Raw genomic sequence first — 12,188 nt, 5'->3', positions numbered from 1 at the left:
AAGGGCCGTCGGCGCCATGTTGATTGCTGGCAGCTGACGGCTGTAGTGCAGGAGATGTGTCCCGGACCAGTCCTGGCCCCCCGCTGGAGCTTCCCGGACTTCTGTCAGGTTTTGTGTGTGTTGTGAGGGCCTGGGAAGTAAATCAATTTGGCATGTGTGTGGGGGGTGTGAGGAGGGTGGTGGGTGTATTTTATCTGTAAAGGAAATAGTTATCTTCCGGTGAAAAAAGTGCGCAAATTTATTAAGATGGAAGTGAAACGTGGACTTGGACTGGCGAAATGATTAGTGTAGCGTGTGTTAGTGTAAGGTGTAACAGATGGCGCTTACGTCCAGCAGATGTTGCTGTTTTCTGGAAAAAATCTTTAAACCTATTTTACCTGTCACAGGTGTGACACATCTGTAATGTAAGTACAGAAGAACCTTCCTGTATGCGAAATGAAGGTTGTGTCCAAATTTGAAAGCAATAGGTTCAGTGGTTTCTGAGATTAGCGATTTTGTCCAAACTATTTAACATTTTTATTTATATAGATGTGTCAATAAATTCCATGTATCTAGAGCAAATTTAAAATAATGAAATTTGGAAATATTTTCATGTGATTGAAATAATGAAAATAATATGTCGACTTCTAAAGAAAAAAACATTGTAGCAATCTTTACTTGTACTCTCTTGTTGGAAGTTTCTTGGAATGTAACTTAATCCCTTAAAAGAAGAAATTATTACTTACCTGTTAATTTCCTTTCCTTCTTCACCATTGGTCAGGAACATATGGGTTTAGTCCCCTGGTCCAGCATCAGGAGACAGAGTTCTTCTATTTTTTTAAAATGACATCACTAGTATGTATGTCACTCCTCGATCCAGTATAGTCAATGTACTTCTGTCAAAGCTAAACTATAACATCTAAAAAAACATTCTCAAAAAACAGACCTAAATATTCTTAAAAATAATTATAAAACTGTTGCGCTGTGATGGAAGGGGGCGCTCCCCAGTGCGGGACAAGGAGTGTGTGCCCTTGCGGTGAGACGGATCCTCGTCTGGGATGGAGTGGCGACCAGGCCCCTGCCAAACCTGTCGTATCAAGAGTCCCAACAATGCAATGTTGGTCTCTGGAGTAGCCCTCCGGCCACTTGATAGCCCTTTCAGACCTGCCGCATGGGAGCAGCAAATGCGACAGGACGGACAATGGCTAAAGGGCGAAGACATCAGATGAAGACTCAGACATGGAATCAGACATGGACTCAGACATGAAGAAAAGTTCGGAAGGAGTGCTGCCACACCACACGTCCTACACAGCCAGGCCTGGCTGATTGCGGACCACGTTGGAGGCGAAGCAGGCACAAGCTGACATCAACTCAAATACATTAGAGTTCAAGATGGTGGTGCATACTGACTGGGACACTGAGACGGAGGACATCAGGACAGACTGAAGAAGATAAACGGCCATGACTCTTGGCAGCCCGTCCTGGACTGAGTCTCGGGAACCCGGCGTGATCGACACACCTGACAGGTCAGTCGATGGAGGACGAAACCTCCGACCCAGCGTGGAAGACGCAACTGAAGGTGTCCCAAAGTTGGACTGAAGACGGACCTCAAGGAGAATCTCTGGAACCCGGAACATGATGATGATCAGAAGAAAGACAAGGAGAAACCTCGGCCACGGTGGATGGACTTGTTCCACCGAGCACCCTACACACCCCAGCTGAGATGGTTGAGGACCACTTGGACCACTGCGCGCCCTACACAACCCAGCCGGGCTGGTCGCGGACCATGCAGGGATGAAACAAGCGAAGCCTCAGAGACTTGGAGACATCAGGAGGTGGAGACATCAGGACTTGGAGACATCAGAACTTGAAGACATCAGGAAGACCAGAATGAAGACATGAGATGAGAAGAGAGACCAGGACGAAGACACGGGATCCCAAAAAGAACGGACTGCCAATGAGGAGCTGGATTCAAGGAGTCCAAGGGAAGGACTGACTTCTTGCAAAGGCAAACTTGAAGTGAAGGCAGGGCCTTTAAATAGGGCTGAAGAGGACGACTCCCACAATGATTTCATCAGGTGGAGCCCAGGAACCACTCCCTCGCTGGCCCTTTAAAAGAGGGAGAGAGACGCAGCCCCACACCTAAGGGAGAAGGAGTGCAAGACCATGGAGAGTGGTGCTCCTGCCGCTGAAGACATAGGAGCAGGGCTGGGCTGTGGAGCAGGCCCCGATGCTGGAGGCGGCTTCCTGCTGCAGAAGAAGGACCGAGGGCGGCTCTAGCCGCAGGAAATACCAGTGGTGGCCTCCGGGCCGCGAAGAGGAGCTCCGGAGCGGCCCACCAGCCACAAGAAGAAGAGGCAGGCAGATGGCGGTGATTCCAGCCCACAAAAACGAAGCTGCAGGCGACTTCATGCTGCAGGCAAGGCCGTGGAGGAGGGCCCCTCTCCCCGGAGGGGACAGGGTACGTCAGCGGCTCTCCAGCCACATTAAAACAGGGTCAGCGGCCTCCTGCCGCATGGGAATGATTGGGGGCGGCACCGTGCTGTGAAGGAGAGCCCCGGCACGGCTCCTGCCGTGCAGGCATGACGGCGGCCTCTGAGCTGCGGAAGAACGTCGGAAGCAGAGCTGGTTGGAAGGAGGTAAGAGGCTGCCCATGGCCTTAGCCACGGGCAGAATCACAACAAAAACAGTGCTAAAAAGAATGTTTGACATGTATTTTCAAAAAACCTTAACCAGTTTCTTAAGAAGGAAAAATCTTGCTTTAACAATACTTTCTTAAGATTTATGGCAATAAATATTTAAATTATCATCAATTTACCTAATGAAAAAACTAAAACTATTAAATCTTCCCAGCTTGGTTTCCAGACTGCTGAAGCAGAAGGAAAGGAAAGGAAATTAACAGATAAGTTAGAACTTCTCCTTCATTTTTCTTCTGCTTCACCAGTCAGGAACATATGGGAAGTGCCAAAGCCTATCATCCAGGGTGGGGTGAATGTCAATCCCGCTTTCAAGACAGTCGCTCCAAAATCTGCATCCTGTATTTCAAGTACCTTCAATCTATAATGTTTTGCAAATGGACTTAAAATTGTCCAAAAGACCACCTTACAGATATCAATAGGATGTACTGCCCTCCTTTCTACCCATAACACAGATTGCGCTCTTGTTGAATGAATGCGCCCTAAATTAATGCAGGAGCTCTATGACCCTATAACAAATAAGTTGAATATATGGCTTTCCTTTTCCAGCTACCAATGGTAGCCTTAGAAGCTGCCTCAGCCTTGCATGGTCCCCCAAAGAATAAACAATCTCTCTGATTTACGAAACTCACTCATTACCTCTAAATATCTCTGAAGACAGAATTTAATATCTAAAATTTTTAGATTCTCCCTATCTTCTCTACAATCCTTCTTTCCAAACACTGGAAGAACAATAGATGAAAAACAGAAGCCACCTTTAAGTAAAAAGGCGGGAACAAGTCTTAGGACCTATGAAATTTTAGATAGGGGTCCTGGCAGGATAAAGCTTGCAATTCTGACATTTGTCTTGCCAAAGTAATTGATACCAAAAACACTGTTTTTAAAATTGAATCCTTCAATGTTACCTGGTTTAAAGGCTTGAAAAGTTATACATCTACAGCCTGTAAAGCTAAATTCAAACTCTGCTGTGGAAATATTGATCTAACTGGTGGGCAAATATGCTTTACCCCATTCAAATGCAGTATATCCTTATTTGAGGCTAAAGGTAACCCCTTAACTCTTCTTCTGAAATGTATTTCCGCCACCTGTAATTTTAATGAATTTAATGGCAAACCTTTCTCTAATCCCTTTTGTAAGAAAGCAAGAATATCTTTAATTTGTGAATGCCATGGTGATATTGAGATTTGTTCACAATGCATTTCAAATGCATACCATATTCGTATATTTGCCAGTGACATTGATTTTTTCTTTGAACTCAAAATTGGTTCTACAGAAGGTGAATAACCCTTTCTGACTAACTGTGACTTAGCAAAACAGGGGATTGATTAGCGCCTATTTTACCTGCGTCTAACTGCTCGTTAAGAGTGCGCTTGGCATATTGCATTGGTCCCAGAGGGCGCAGACCTCTGTGCTGAGGCTCTGTTCAGCTTCTGTGGAGAGCCTATTTCCTGACATTCCCAGGCACTATTAAGTTGTAAAAAGTGTTTAGTTAGTTTCTACTGGTTAATCCTTGTTCTTTTACCTCTTCTGATTGCAAATTTAATGTTCTTTTTTGTTCACTATTCTCAATTTTGTTATACATTTATTAGGTTTTTAGTTCTGCCTATCTTAGACTGACTAATGATCCCGGTATAGTGAGTATTTGGTCTGTGGGTGTTTATCTAGAAACCACCAGGGGATAGTTTGCGGGTGGGAAACTTGCTCAGAGGCAAGCAGGAATCCAGTTGGCGGGTGGGAAGTTACTAGTGTGAGAGCATATGCGCAGGTTCAGGAAGGCCTGTGCAGTGCTTGTGTTAAGAGCGCGGCCTCCAGCAGCTCTTACACTCCGAGGCACAGAGGCGCAGTCATCTCTAAAGCTGGTGATGTAAGCCCTTGAGCCATGGTATGACCCAGGGAGGAGCCCCAAGCCACACTGCGGGAGGTGAGCTGGTGTGAGTATGGGTAACGAAAGCAGGACAAGGCTGCAGCAAGGACTAGGGTACAAGGTCTGACCCTCAACCGGACCTCCACGCCCCAGGGTGACCAACAACGCAATGTTGATTGATGAACAGTCTTCTGACTGTTCCAAGCCCTTTCGGGCCTGCCGCTGGGTACGGCAAAAGGCGGTAGGCCGGACAGAGGACAAGGGCAGATGGAATCCTTGAAACACAGAAGACTTTGGACTAGGACTGAAGCGAAGACACTGTAAATGAAGGCTGGAAGAAAGACATCATAGACGCAGACTGAAGCAAGACACCACAGATGAGGACTGGAGCGAAGACATCATGGACGAGAGCTGAAGCGAGACATCATAGATGAGGGCTGAAGCGAGACACTGTAGATGAAGGGCTGAAGCGAGACATTGTAGATGAGGGCTGAAGCAAGATCAAGAGCTGGTGCGAGACTGCGATGCAGCGCGCCCTACACAGTCCACCCACGGGACTGGTGACGGACCACGCTGGGCTCGAGGCAGTACTCCAGGAGGAATAGTGAAGCTGATACTGGAACATGACAAAGCAACTGAAGAGGCCTGCACTGGGGCGCGCCCTACACAGCCCCCCTGCAGGACTGGTCGCAGACCACACCGGACTCAGGGCAAGTTCAAACAGAGACTTGACATGGACTAACGCAGGTTGCAATATGCTCTGAAGACTGGGACAACTCTGAAGTAGGATTCGATTCTCAAGTATTAAAAACAACAAACTGAAGCAGGAGGTCTTCCAGAGGGTTGCGCTGCGGAGATGAGGATGGCCTTGTACCATGAGGCGCCCTACACAGCCCACCCATGGGACTGGTCACAACCACGACAGCAGTACGCTAGGAAGGTGGACATCAGGGAACCAAGGCATGGAGGCAGAGACGAAGGCAAAGACATCAGGAACATCGAACAACAGAAGACTAGAACATCAGGCACCGGGGACACGAAGACATCTGGACGAAGAACATCTGGAACATGGAGACGACTAAAGACCTGGACGAAAGACAACTGCAACAAGGAGACGACTGAAGACCTGGACAAAAGACATCTGTAACGTGGAGATGAAGCTGTCAAATCAGAAGAAGACCACGGAGGACCTGAACCGGTCAGAAGACAAAGACGACTGTGGAACCCAATCCGAAGGCCTGGAAGAACTGAAGCAAGGCCCTTTTATAGCGCTGAAGCAGGAAATTGTCATAGGTGGAGCCAGCAGCACTTCCTGGGGCTGGCCCTTTAAATAGAGTGAAGAGGTGTGTGCCGGCGCCTAAAGGAAAGCTGAAGCAGAGAAGCAGGACCATGGTCAGCGGCATAGAAACATAGAAACATAGAAATGACGGCAGAAGAAGACCAAACGGCCCATCCAGTCTGCCCAGCAAGCTTCACACATTTTTTCTCTCATACTTATCTGTTTCTTTTAGCTCTTGGTTCTATTTCCCTTCCTCCCCCACCATTAATGTAGAGAGCAGTGATGGAGCTGCATCCAAGTGAAATATCTAGCTTGATTAGTTAGGGGGTAGTAGGGGTAGTAACCGCCGCAATAAGCAAGCTACACCCATGCTTATTTGTTTTAACCCAGACTATGTTATACAGCCCTTATTGGTTGTTTTTCTTCTCCCCTGCCGTTGAAGCAGAGAGCTATGCTGGATATGCATCTAAAGTGAAGTATCAGGCACATTTGGTTTGGGGTAGTAACCGCCGTAACAAGCCAGCTACTCCCCGCTTTGTGAGTGTGAATCCTTTTTTCTTCTCCCCTGTCGTTGAAGCTATGCTGGGTATGCGTGAAGTATCAGTTTTTCTTCTCCCCTGCCGTTGGAGCAGAGAGCTATGCTGGATGTGCATCGAAAGTGAAGTATCAGGCACATTTGGTTTGGGGTAGTAACCGCCGTAACAAGCCAGCTACTCCCGGCTTTGTGAGTGCAAATCCTTTTTTCCACATTTCCTCTTGCTGTTGAAGCTTAGAGTGATGTTGGAGTCACAGTAACCATGTGTATGTTTATTGAATAAGGGTATTGTGTCCAGGCAGTAGCCATCATTCTGGCGAGTCACCCACTCTTCATTGGCGGCCTCTTGACTTTATGGATCCACAGTGTTTATCCCACGCCCCTTTGAAGTCCTTCACAGTTCTGGTCTTCACCACTTCCTCCGGAAGGGCATTCCAGGCATCCACCACCATCCCCCTGCTCGCTGACACAGACACAGGGAAAAGCAGGCTGACTGCAGGCATCAGCAGGGACAGCCTCCCTGCCATTCTAAGACTCCGGCAGCGGCGAGGATGGCTCCCTGCCATCTGAGGACCCCAGGAGGAGCGTCGGGGAGCCGGAGCGGCATCGGCCGCAAGGGGAGGCTCCCGAGTGTTCAGCCCTGCCGCGCAGGGCCGAAGATGGACGCGGCCTATGCAGCCCCTCCTAGGCTGTGCGAGGGTGGTGTCGGTGGCAGCGCCACGGAGGGTCCCAGCAACGGAAGCAGTGGCCCAGGCCATGAGTCTCAGCTGCAGCTCTGCCACGAGGATAACAGGTGGGTGGAGAGACTTGCTTGCGGAGAGTAGCTCCGCAGGCAGGAATCGTAACAGTTCCCCCCTCCTTAAAGACCCCCTCCTCAAGCCTCGTATCAACAGCTTAGAGGAGACAAGGTATCAGTCCAAACTGACAGGGGGAGAGCAAGGGTCCAAGAACAAACATTGGAAGATTCTTGGCAAGGAACTGTGACGACAGTAGTACTGTAGCTGAAGACAGGGTGAGGAATATTGAAGATCCAGGCAGGACATAAACAAGACACTGAAGACAAAACAGTAAGGCACGAGATTGCAGGACAGCAGACTTGCATCTCACGTTCTAGTGACCAAGGAGGCAATATATTAAATTATATTGAAGACCAGTTCTTGGTTCACAGTGTTAACATGAAGTGAAATTCAAACTGGATTCTGTGGCTGTGATGGTGGAACTCAGGAGAATCCATAGACAACTTACTAGCTGACTTTTGAATAGCTGTGTTGTCAGGCGGACTCGAATGGAAGTCCGATGCACAGAGTTCAGATGCTGGAGAGTAATTCTAGAGGCAACTTGTCTAAAGAAGATGGTGAATTCAATACTGAAGGAAGGCTCTTAGTGAAGGTAAACGGGATATTCACAAGATCTTCACCATTGGAAGCTTGAGATCCCCCTGGGAGGAGCCCTTGAGGAACTGAGCTGCTTGGGCTTAGGAGTAGGCATCCAGGAACTAGTGTGTGATGAAGGTTTCAAAGTACATGAGTCGAACAAGAAGTCGAAACCAGAGAGACCCACAATCTTCACCATTGGAGACCCAATATCCCACCGGGAAGAGCCCTTGAGGATTCGAGCCGCTTGGGCTTAGGTGGAGACTGCGGAAAGTGGAGGTCTGAAACTGAGCAGGTAGCGGAGACTAAGAAGCTCAGGGATGTTGCTTCCCAACTGGCATAGTTGAGTGAGAAAGGTCTTTACAGCTTATTATGAGAGTGAGCGACTTGGGAAATCCATTAATACTTTGGGCACTCACAACGTAGTGACATCACACTCGGAGTTGATGGTCAGTAGGTGTCACTATAGTACTTAAGCAAGGGACTGTTTGCTGATGATAATTGCTCCGATGATGTGAGGAAGTAATCCCCTTAAGTTGGAGCAAGGGGCATACCCAACGATAGATGTCGTTGTGGCACTATGCAAGGAATTGCTAGTTAAAGGAAAACACTCCTTTAGAATTGAGTCAAGAAGCCATATTGAGATGGAAGGAGCTTCATGAAACTAGACTTGAAGATGGCAATGGATTCCAATGGGTGCGAGCAACCCCCACAGACAGATGGTCAAATGTAGGCACTGGTGAGCAAACTTGCAGAAGTGATTCACAGGTGGCAGAATAGATGACAAGAAATCAGGAATTCCAATCCTGATTGAAGACTGGAGATGCTGCGTGTTTGAAGAACTAATGGTGGTGAGCTCATAGGTGCAGGATAGCTCACGATGGTGATCCTGAGTCGAATTCATCTGTATGGAACGGAAGCTGGACCAAACTATGGATTCAAGGAGATGCGCAGGAAGGTGACATCTGCGAAGAACCAACAAGTAGTCTATACCTGGGAATTCCCTTGTGGATATGAAGAGAGACATCTAGTTGAAGATGGCTCCTATGGCAAGCACTAGAACAATGCAAGCAGGAGCGAAGTCAGGAGCAAAGAGATGAAGATGTGTCTAGGGTGCAGGTGCCTCCTGCTGGTCGTAAGAACCCTAGGTGTGAACTATGGAGGAAACTCTTGGCTGAGAAGACTCCAGAGCCAGCACTAAGCCAGTGCAGGCAAGAGCTGAATAGACTGAGAAGATGTGAAGACATGTCTCGGGTGCAGGCGCCTCCTGCTGGTTGGAACATGCCAAGACCTGAGGTGGTGTAATGGTACACTTCGAAGACAGGTATTCCCTCAAGCATTAAGATTCTCGAAGTTGAGGACGCTGGTTGTTGGATGTGGAACCTGGGTGCAGGCGCCTCCTGCAGGTCGAATGAAACCCAGGGAGCTGGGCCGCATCGAAGTGGGAAGAATGGAGATGATCACTGGAACCATGGCAGGCAACTCCTGCCAGTCGAGGAGTTCCAGGACGAGTGGATGCAGAGATAGTCTGGCTGCAGGCGCCTCCTGCAGGTCGTGGGAACCAGACAGCTGTAGCGGAGATACATCAATAACAAACAAAAGAAAACAAAAAAAATTTTTTTTGACTAAAGCAAGCATTAAATGTCCAAGAAGTTAGGAGCAAAATTCTCTGGGTAAAAGCAGGCTGAAGAAAGTCCAGTAACTGAAGAAAACAAATTTCCAGACAAAAATCAAGGCAAAGTCCAAAGAAAACTGGAGCCTATCGGGCACAGCTCACCGAGCTCATGGCCTTCGGATCCTGTAACGAGCACGACCTCCGGCAGCTGTAGGGACCGAGGGCTTGAGGCCTTCGGATCCCGATATGGCCCGAGCGCATGGTGGCCTTCGGATCCTGTTACGGGCATGGCCTCCGGCAGCTGTTACACTCCGAGGCACAGGGACGCGGTCGTCTCTAAAGCTTGTGATGTGAGCTCTTGAGCCACAGCATGACCCAGGGAGGAGCCCCAAGCCATACCGCAGGAGGTAAGCTGGTGTGAGCATGGGTAACGAAAGCAGGACAAGACTGCAGCAAGGACTAGGGTACAAGGTCTGACCCTCAACTGGACCTGCATGCCCCAGGATGACCAACAACGCAATGTTGATTGATGAATAGTCCTCCGACCGTTCCAAGCCCTTTTGGAACTGCCTCTGGGTATGGCAAAAGGTGGAAGGCCTGACAGAGGATGAGGGCAGATGTAGTCCTTGGAACACAGAAGACTTTGGACTAGGACTGAAGCAAAGACACTGTAAACAAGGACTGAGGTGAAGACACTGTAAACGAAGGCTGGAGGAAAGACATCATAGACGCGGACTGAAGCAAGACACCACAGACGAGGACTGGAGCGAAGATATCATGGACGAGGGCTGAAGCGAGACATCATAGATGAGGGCTGAAGCGAGACATCATAGATGAGGGCTGAAGCGAGACACTGTAGATGAAGGGCTGAAGCAAGACATTGTAGTTGAAGGGCTGAAGCGAGACATTGTAGATGAGGGCTGAAGCGAGACATTGTAGATGAAGGCTGAAGCAAGACACTGTAGATGAGGGCTGAAGCAAGATCAAGAGCTGGTATGAGACTGTGATGCAGCGTGCCCTACACAGTCCACCCGCTGGACTGGTCGCGGACCAAGCTGGGCTCGAGGCAGTACTCCAGGAGGAATAGTGAAAGCTGATACCGGAACATGACAAAGCAGCTGAAGAGGCCTGCACTGGGGCGCGCCCTACTCAGGCCCCCGCGGGACTGGTCACGGACCATGCTGGACTCAGGGCAAGTTCAAACAGAGACTTGACATGGACTAACGCAGGTTGCAATAGGCTCTGAAGACTGGGACAACTCTGAAGCAGGATTTGATTCTCAAGGATTAAAAACAACAAACTGAAGCAGGAGGTCTTCCAGAGGGTTGCGTTGTGGAGATGAGGATGGCCTTGTACCATGAAGCGCCCTACACAGCTCACCCGTGGGACTGGTCACGGACCATGACAGCGGTATGCCGGGAAGGTGAACATAGGGGAACCAAGGCATGGAGGCAGAGACGAAGGTAAAGACATCAGGAACATTGAGACAACAGAAGACTAGAACATCAGGCACCGGGGACACAAAGACATCTGGACGAAGAACATCTGGAACATGGAGACAACTGAAGACCTGGACGAAAGACAACTAACAAGAAGAGGACTGAAGACCTGGACGAAAGACATCTGTAACATGGAGACGAAGCTGTCAAATCAGAAGAAGACCACGGAGGACCTGGACCGGTCAGAAGACACAGACGACTGTGGAACCCAATCCAAAGACCTGGAAGAACTGAAGCAAGGCCCTTTTATAGGGCTGAAGCAGGAAATTGTCATAGGTGGAGCCAGCAGCACTTCCTGGGGCTGGCCCTTTAAATAGAGTGAAGAGGCACGCGCCGACGCCTAAAGGAAAGCTGAAGCATCCCCCTGCTTGCTGACAGACGCAGGGAAAGGCAGGCTGGCTGCAGGCACTGGCATGGACAGCCTCCCTGCCAGTACCCCGGCAGCGGCGAGGATGGCTCCCTGCCGTCTGAGGACCCCAGGAGGAGCGTTGGGGAGCTGGAGCGGCTTCGGCCGCAAGGGGAGGCTCAGGGGTGTTCAGCCCTGCCGCACGGGGCCGAAGATGGACGCGTCCTACGCAGCCCCTCCTAGGCTGCGCATGGGTGGTGTCGGCGGCGCCGCCGCAGAGGGTCCCGTCATCGGAAGCAGTGGCCTAGGCCACGAGTCTCGGTTGCGGCTCTGCCGCGAGGATAACAGGGGGTGGAGAGACCTGCTCGTGGAGAGTAGCTCCGCAGGCAGGAATCGTAACAGTTTGGCAGGACCCTCCAAGTGGCCACAGAGTTACCCTGAGTGCATGTTAGGAGTAAGGCTACAGCATTGTAGAGAATGACTTTTCAATAGCCATACCATAAATGAGAAGGGAGTAAGGTCAACCATTACAATCGGCCCTTGACGAGGAAGGCTTTTGAATCCCAGCAACTTTAACAGCTGATTGACCATCAGTATCTTTATGTCTGCCTACCAAGAAACATAGAAACATGATGACATGAAAATTCTGTCTGCCCATCCATCGACCCATCCAGTCTGACCATCCAGCCAATTAATTTAGCATTATAATTCTTATCACTGCCTCAGCGATCCCCTGTATTTATCCTATGCTTTTCTGAATTCAGATACTGTTTTAGTGTCACCACTTCCACTGGGAGGCTGTTCCACACATCCACCACTGTCTCTGTAAATAAATATTTCCTAAGATTACTCCTAAGTCTACCCACTTTCAGCCTTATCTCATGATCCCTTATTCTAGTACCTCCTTTCCATTGAAAAAGGCTCACCTCCTGTGCATATTTGAATCTCTCTATCATATCTCCCCTATTTTGCTTTTCTTCTGGGGTGTACATGTTTAGATCT

The sequence above is a fragment of the Rhinatrema bivittatum genome, chromosome 1 (assembly GCF_901001135.1).
Source record: "Rhinatrema bivittatum chromosome 1, aRhiBiv1.1, whole genome shotgun sequence".
Lineage (NCBI taxonomy): Eukaryota > Metazoa > Chordata > Amphibia > Gymnophiona > Rhinatrematidae > Rhinatrema > Rhinatrema bivittatum.
Note: the sequence above shows the minus strand (reverse complement) of the source record.